General features: G+C 40.6%; 1 non-coding gene across 1 annotated transcript; it reads right to left on the bottom strand.

The window, feature by feature from the left end:
* Window positions 1-1,128: 1,128 nt before the first annotated feature.
* Window positions 1,129-1,235, bottom strand: LOC112725380 (small nucleolar RNA R71). The gene has a single exon (XR_003164491.1). It is a non-coding gene; the product is annotated as a small nucleolar RNA R71 (small nucleolar RNA).
* Window positions 1,236-7,673: the final 6,438 nt, after the last annotated feature.

Below are 7,673 nucleotides of genomic sequence, written 5' to 3'. Positions count from 1 at the left end.
TATATTCAGCTCTTTATTCCCAGCATTTACATTTTCTGCTATTTACTTTCCGCCATTTAATTTCTTGCAACTCTCACACCAAATTCTGCTTAGCTCGACTAGAACATTCCTCTAATTAAATTTGATTGAGCAATCAATCCCTGTGGGATTCGACCTCACTCTATTGTGAGTTTTTACTTGACGACATTTCGGTATATTTACCGAGGGAAATTATTGAGAGACAAGTTTCCGTGCATCAAGTTTATTGCGCCGTTGCCGGAGATTGATTTTGTATCAACAATGATTAAATTGGTGGATAACTAGATTGAGCATTTTTTTTTCTTTTGTTTGATTTAATTTCATTTGAGTAATTTACTTTCAATTTTAGTTATTTCCTTCCCTTTACCCTTTACCCGTTTCTGGTGTTATCTGCGTATTTTTTTTTACTATTTAGTTCACTGACCCACTAACTGTTTGATATATTGCATTACTCACACTAACAGCATTTCTGCAGAGAATACTGTCTGCATCTATCTTTCTTGCTTTTGCCTTGTTGGTTGTATGATAGGTAGAAGAAGTGGGGCTTCAACTTCTTTTGATTCTGAACTTGAGAGAACCTTCCTTAGATTAAGGAGGGAAGCAAGAGGAAAGAGAGTAGTTGGTACGGATGAAGAAGAGGAGTATTTTAAACCAGACATGGATGAGAATATGGAGAACCATCATGAAGAAGAGGCTCACAACCATAACAGAGAAGGCCCAGTGCATCATGCTGGGCAAGAGAGAAGAGTTCTGGGATCCTACATCAATCCAAACCCAGGAAACTGTGGGAGTAGCATCCAAAAGCCAACCATACATGCCAACAACTTTGAACTAAAGCCACAGCTCACCACCCTTGTTCAGAATAACTGTTCATTCGGAGGAAGTGTTCAAGAAGATCCCAATCAACATGTAACCACCTTCCTGAGGATATGTGATACTGTGAAGTCTAATGGTGTTCATCCTGACACCTATAGACTGCTTCTATTCCCCTTCTCACTCAAGGACAAGGCATCTAAATGGCTGGAATCTTTCCTGAAGGAGAGCTTAACAACCTGGGAAGATGTGGTGAACAAATTCTTGGCGAGATTCTATCCTCCTCAAAGAATCAACAGGTTGAGAGCTGGGGTTCAAACTTTCAGGCAACAAGATGGTGAGACTCTATATGAAGCATGTGAGAGGTTTAAGGATCTGACAAGAAGGTGCCCACCAGATATGTTCAATGAATGGGTGCAGTTACACATTTTCTATGAAGGTCTTTCTTATGAATCAAAGAAGGTAGTAGACCACTCATCCGGGGGATCTTTGAATAAGAAGAAGACCATTGAAGAAGCCTAGATGTCATTGAGACTGTAGCTGAGAATGACTACTTCTATGCTTCTGAAAGGGGTAACACTAGAGGAGTAATGGAGCTAAACAATGTGGATGCACTGCTAGCTCAAAATAAGATGATCACCAAGCAGCTGGCTGACCTTACCAAGAAGATGGAGAGGAGTCAAGTAGTAGTAATCACCACCTCAACAGCAGCTCAAAAAGGAGTGAATGAAGAAACAGAGGGTGATCAGGAACAAGCCAACTACATTGGAAATCCACCTAGGCAGAACCATGACCCATACTCCAAGACTTACAATCCTGGTTGGAGGAACCACCCAAATTTTAGGTGGGGAAATCAACAAGACCAAGGCCAAGATCAGAGACGCCACAACCCCAACAACAATGCAGGTCACCAACATTCCACACAGAGATCATATCAGCACCCACCTAACAACACACCTCAACATCCATACCAAAGCCAAAATGGCCCTTCTCATCCCTCCAATCTCAATTCACCATCATTGGAAGAAAGACTATCAAGGATTGAGACTCTACTTGAAGGCATATGCAAAGAGATTCAAGATAACAAGGTGTTCAAAGAGGAGGTGCGAGCTAATCTCAAAAACCAAGGAGACACCATTCAGAGGCTGGAATTTCAAGTGGGATACCTCTCTGAAAAGATTCCCAAACCTACTGATAGCTTCCCAAGTGACACAGAGAAGAACCCGAGAGATGAAGCAAAGAAGGTCAGATGGAAAGATTGCAAGATGGTCACTATAAGTGATAAGGGGACTGAGGAAGAGCCAAACAAAACATTAGAACAACCTGGAGATACATCAGCAGAGAAACAGGAAGAGGATCACCAAGAAACCAAAATTTCATAGTTAGAGCTGCTGAGACTCTATGCACCCTTTCCCCAAAAACTCAAGGGTGGTGTAAAAAAGAGAATATACTCAAGGTTTCTTGACATGTTTGCATCTCTCCATGTAAACATACCATTCATCAAGGCCCTCCAACAAATGCCCTCATACATTAAGTATATGAAGGAGCTGCTGACTAGGAAAAGCTCATTCAAAGGAGGGCAAACAATAGTGATGAATAAGGAGTGCAATGCTCTCATTCAACCAGAGATGCCTACAAAATAGAAGGACCCAGGGAGTTTTCACATCCCCTGTGCCATGGGAGAAATAATGTTTGACAAAGGACTCTGTGACCTAGGAGCAAGCATCAACTTAATGCCCTTATCCCTTATGAAGAAGCTGCAGATCAATGAGCTAATGCCCACAGACGTAGTCATCAGGCTGGCTGACAAAACTCAAAAACGAGCAGTAGGAGTGGTTGAAAATGTGTTGGTAAAGGTTGGGAACTACTTCCTTCCTACAGACTTTGTCATATTGGAAATGGAAGAGAGTCACCTTCACCCAATCATATTGGGAATACCATTCCTAGCTACAGCCAGAGCGCTCATAGATGTGGAGCGAGGAGAACTAATATTGAGGATACATGACGAACAACTCGCATTCAATGTCTTCAAACCCTCACCAGAAGCAGATCAGGAAAGCAAGGAACCAAGGAAAGAGCACGACAAAGCACTGGTGGAAGAAACAAGCATTGAATCACAGGGAATCCCTTTGGTTGATGAACAAGATAATCAGCAGCTGTCACAGCTCAAGGAAAATCAGGAGGAACCTAAACCACCAGAGTCATATGAGACTAGCAAGAATATTTCCTTGAAAGAAGAGGCCACAAAGAGTAGGGCAACATCCAAAGCAACAAAGAAGAAGGCACCAAGGGGATGGAGGAACAAGAAGATCCCTACAGAGGATTTCTCTCCAGGGGATAAAGTGATCTCAGCTTACTTCCTAGATATCCCACCTCATCTCCCCACCATCCCATCTCAGCTACCTAAGATTTTCACCATCAACAAAGTTCTCTCCCTAGAGCATGTAGAGATCCTTGATGAAGCCAATGGATATAGGTTTACTGCAAGAGGGGAAGATCTGAAGCATTACCAACCACCTGACAAAGTGCAGAACGTCAAGCTAGTGACACTAACGAAGCGCTTCATGGGAGGCAACCCATGTTTTATATGCTTTTAAAAGTAGTTAATAATGCAAGGTTCATGAAGTCCAAATCAACTCTGACATATACTTGAATGAATCCTTTTATGCAACATATAGTGAAGAACAAGTTTGGTGTTCAAGGCACACTAAGAGAACATGAATGCAATTCATATCATGTCACTCTTAGAACCTTGAACAATTCCTTTTACTCCACATGGCCACAAACTAAGTTTGGTGTCACCAATGTTGCATACATGGACAATCAATTAGTCAGTTGGTTTGTACTTATGAATAGCACTTAGTCAGTTAACAACAAAAAAATTTTAAAAAGTAGTTACTCTTTCTTTTCTTTTAAATTTTGCCACCACTTTCCACAAATTCATTAATCACATCCCTTTATTTGTAGGAGAATTGATGGGACAATTGAAGAAGGAGGATTCGGCCACCACAAAAGGAGAAGTACTATACACGTGTTTTCAAGGGGGATGCATTGGGAAATGTTGCCATGCAACGTTGGAAGAGTGACACGCTTGGAAATCGAACCAACCCCCCTTCATAAAGTTGATGATCCTTGTGTTCATCCCATGCTAAACCCCATCCGTTCATCATACAACCACTCCATCAATCCACACCTTTCATTCACTCACCATCTCCCTATATAAATTAGTTCCTAGTCCGTACTACCTTTCACATTCCAATTTCCATCCTTTACACTTCCCACTTTTAACACCCAACTCTTCTTACCCCATCAGAAACACTCTCACTCACTCCTTTCACTACACCCCATCTTAACTGATCGAAGCCAATTATCCACACCCTTTACACCTTCATATATCAACAATCACTTATGGCATCATCAAGCTCTAAGAGAAGAAAAGGGAAGGAGCCTATGGAGCAACGCCCTTTCGATGAGAAGAAATTCAAAACCTTTCACCATGCACTGCAATATGGATGGATGGTTGATAAGGAGCTCATATATGAGCTAGGCTTTCAAGTCAGAAAAACTGAGTGCCCCAAAATCATAGAGAAGGTGGAGAAGAGAAGATGGGAGCTCCTTACTGATCCAGTCATAAAAGTAAATGCAACTCTTGTAAGAGAGTTTTATGCAAATGCAGTCAGGTATGATAAGGCAGATGACTCCTATATAAGCTTTGTGAGAGGGGTAACCTTGGACTTCAGCCCCATGAGCATCATGAGGGCATTAAAGCTACGAGCCATACCCTTTGCAAAAGAAAGCTATCACTCCAGAATAGATGGCAGCCCTAATCATGACCAGATTGTACAAGATATATGCGTGCAAGGAGCTGATTGGGTATGAGATCCTCAGGGAAAACCCAAGTTCATCAAGAGAGGGAACCTCACCCCTGAGGCAAAGGGGTGGTTTGAAATTGTAAGGAGGTCCATCCTTCCTGCCGGGAATAACTCAGAGGTGAATCTTAAGAGAGCAACAATGGTGCAATGTATACTTAAAGGGGGAGAGATCAAGGTCCATGAACTTATAGCTCAAGGTATTAGGAAGATGGCTGAAAAGAGCGATTCTGGAGGAAGGTTAGGCTACCCCAGCACTATTTTTTGTCTGTGTGACAGGGCTGGGGTGGTGTTCAAAGATGAGGAACCCGGAGTGGATAAAAGTGGGCATCGCAATTACTGTCCGACGGATGCATGCAGTTGCATCTTGAAAGAACTTGGAAGATTGATGGTTTAGAAGTTATAGTAAACTCTCGTTGCAAGTATAGTTTCTAAACCAAGCAATCAACCTTTCCTACAAAAGTTTTGGTTGTCACAAGTAACAAACCCCTAAATAAATTGATAACCGAAGTATTCAAACCGCGGGTAGTCTTCTCAAGGAACTACAGGGAAGTATGTTCTTATTATTGGTTTTGAAGATTGTAAATTGGGGTTTTGAAGGTAGGGAGCAAGTAATTTAAATTGCAATTTAAAATAAGTAAAAGACTGTAAAATTAATAAATAACTGTAAAACACACTTTTGGCAAGGTATGAGAAATTGGAAGTCCTATCCTAGTTACCCTTATCAATGATGATGAAAATTAAATTTTAATTCCACTTAGTTAACCTTTGCTAGAGCAAGGGGAGGTCAAGTGAGTAATTAGTTAGATCCTCTAATCCTAGTTAATCCCTAAGGAAAGATTGGGCTTATTGAGGTTCAATTCAATTAGCAAAGATAACGATTATCAATCATGTTGAGTTTGATAACTCCTGAGTTACTAATTTCTTAACCAAGACCAAAAGGAGAAAAATAAATCTACTGGAATAAAAATGTCTTCAGATTGGAAGCAACAGTAACATAAATAAAAGAGAGCAATAATAAACTGAAATACCTCAAATAACATTAATTCAAAATAGTAATCTGTAACATAGAAGAATTCATAAATTAAAATTGAGAAAATAATAAAAAGGAATATTGAACCTGATAAAAAGAGATAATCCTGAAAGCGCATAAAATCCTAAATTTAAATCCTAATCCTAAAGAGAGAGGAGAGAATCTCCCTCTCAAAACTAAATCTAAATCATGGAAAACTAACTAATTGGAGACTCTCCTTGAATGGATGCATTCCCCCACTTCATAACCTCTGGTCTATGCCTTCTGGACTTGGATTTGGGCCAAAAAGGGCTTCAAAATTCGCTATGAGCGTTTTCTGCAATTTCTGGTGCGTGGCCTCTGTCACGCGTCTGTGTGGGTCATGCGGTCGAGTCATTCGGAGTTTTCCTTGTCATGCGGTTGTGTCAGTCATGCGGCCGTGTCATATGTGTTTCGCTCGAGGCGCGCGGTCGCGTCAGTCATGCGGCCGCGTCAATGCCCTTTTCGCGCTGGCATGCGGCCGCGTCGCCCATGCAATCGCGTGGCTGCCAGTTTCTTCAAAAACTCTGTTTTGTGCTTTCCTTCCATTTTTATATGTTTCCTTTCCATCTTTTAAGTCATTCCTGCCTTAGAAGATCTGAAACTACTCAACACACGAATCACGACATCGAATGGAAATAAAGGGTAATCAAAATAACTATTTTTAAGCATAGGAAACAAGTTTTTCACATACATCACATAATAAGGAAGGGAAAGTAAAACCATGCAATTAATATGAATAAGTGGGTGAAGGATTGAATAAATCACTCAGATTAAGCACAAAATATATCATAAAATATGGGTTTATCACATCTCCCCTACCTCAACGAAAGCCAAGAAAGAGGCCAGCCCATCAAGTAGTAGAAGGACAAAACTTAGAGGAGCAAGCCCCTTTAGACATGCACCAGCTACAGGAAGCCATTGATGGCTTATCTAGACAATACTTGGAAAATCAAGGGGCACAGAAAGAGTTGCAACTACAGTTGGTAAGCCATCAAGAAGAATTACTCTCTGGATGGATGAATCAACAGGGGGAATGGCAAAAGCAATCGATGGAGCAGCAACTGGAACAAGGGAAACATTGGGGTGAATCCTTCCACAGGATAGAGCAAAGGCAAGATCAACAACAAGAAGCCATCGAAAAGCTAATCAACATCCAAGCACATCAAGGTGCACACATACATGAAATGCATCGGAAACAACTGGAACAGGCAGAACTCTTTGACGAATATAGAGCATTTTCATGAGCGGATAATTTATACGCTTTTTGGCATTGTTTTTAGTATGTTTTTAGTAGAATCTAGTTACTTTTAGGGATGTTTTCATTAGTTTTTATGTTAAATTCAAATTTCTGGATTTTACTATGAGTTTGTGTGTTTTTCTGTGATTTCAGGTACTTTCTGGCTGAAATTGAGGGACTTGAGCAAAAATCAGATTCAGAGGTTGAAGAAGGACTGCTGATGCTGTTGGATTCTGACCTCTCTGCACTTAAAATGGATTTTCTGGAGCTACAGAACTCAAAATGGCGCGCTTCCAATTGCGTTGGAAAGTAGACGTCCAGGGCTTTCCAGCAATATATAATAGTCCATACTTTGGCCAAAGTATGGACTATTATATATTGCTGGAAAGCCCTAGATGTCTACTTTCCAACGCATTTGGAAGCGCACCATTTTGAGTTCTGTAGCTCCAGAAAATCCACTTTGAGTACAGGGAGGTCAGAATCCAACAGCATTAGCAGTCCTTCTTCAACCTCTGAATCTGATTTTTGCTTAAGTCCCTCAATTTCAACCAGAAAATACCTGAAATCACATAAAAACACACAAACTCATAGTAGAGTCTAGAAATGTGAATTTAACATAAAAACTAATGAAAACATCCCTAAAAGTAACTAGATTCTACTAAAAAAATACTAAAAACAATGC

Source organism: Arachis hypogaea, chromosome 11 (assembly GCF_003086295.3).
Source record: "Arachis hypogaea cultivar Tifrunner chromosome 11, arahy.Tifrunner.gnm2.J5K5, whole genome shotgun sequence".
NCBI classification, from domain to species: Eukaryota; Viridiplantae; Streptophyta; class Magnoliopsida; order Fabales; family Fabaceae; genus Arachis; species Arachis hypogaea.
This window is presented reverse-complemented; position numbering and strand designations above follow the sequence as displayed.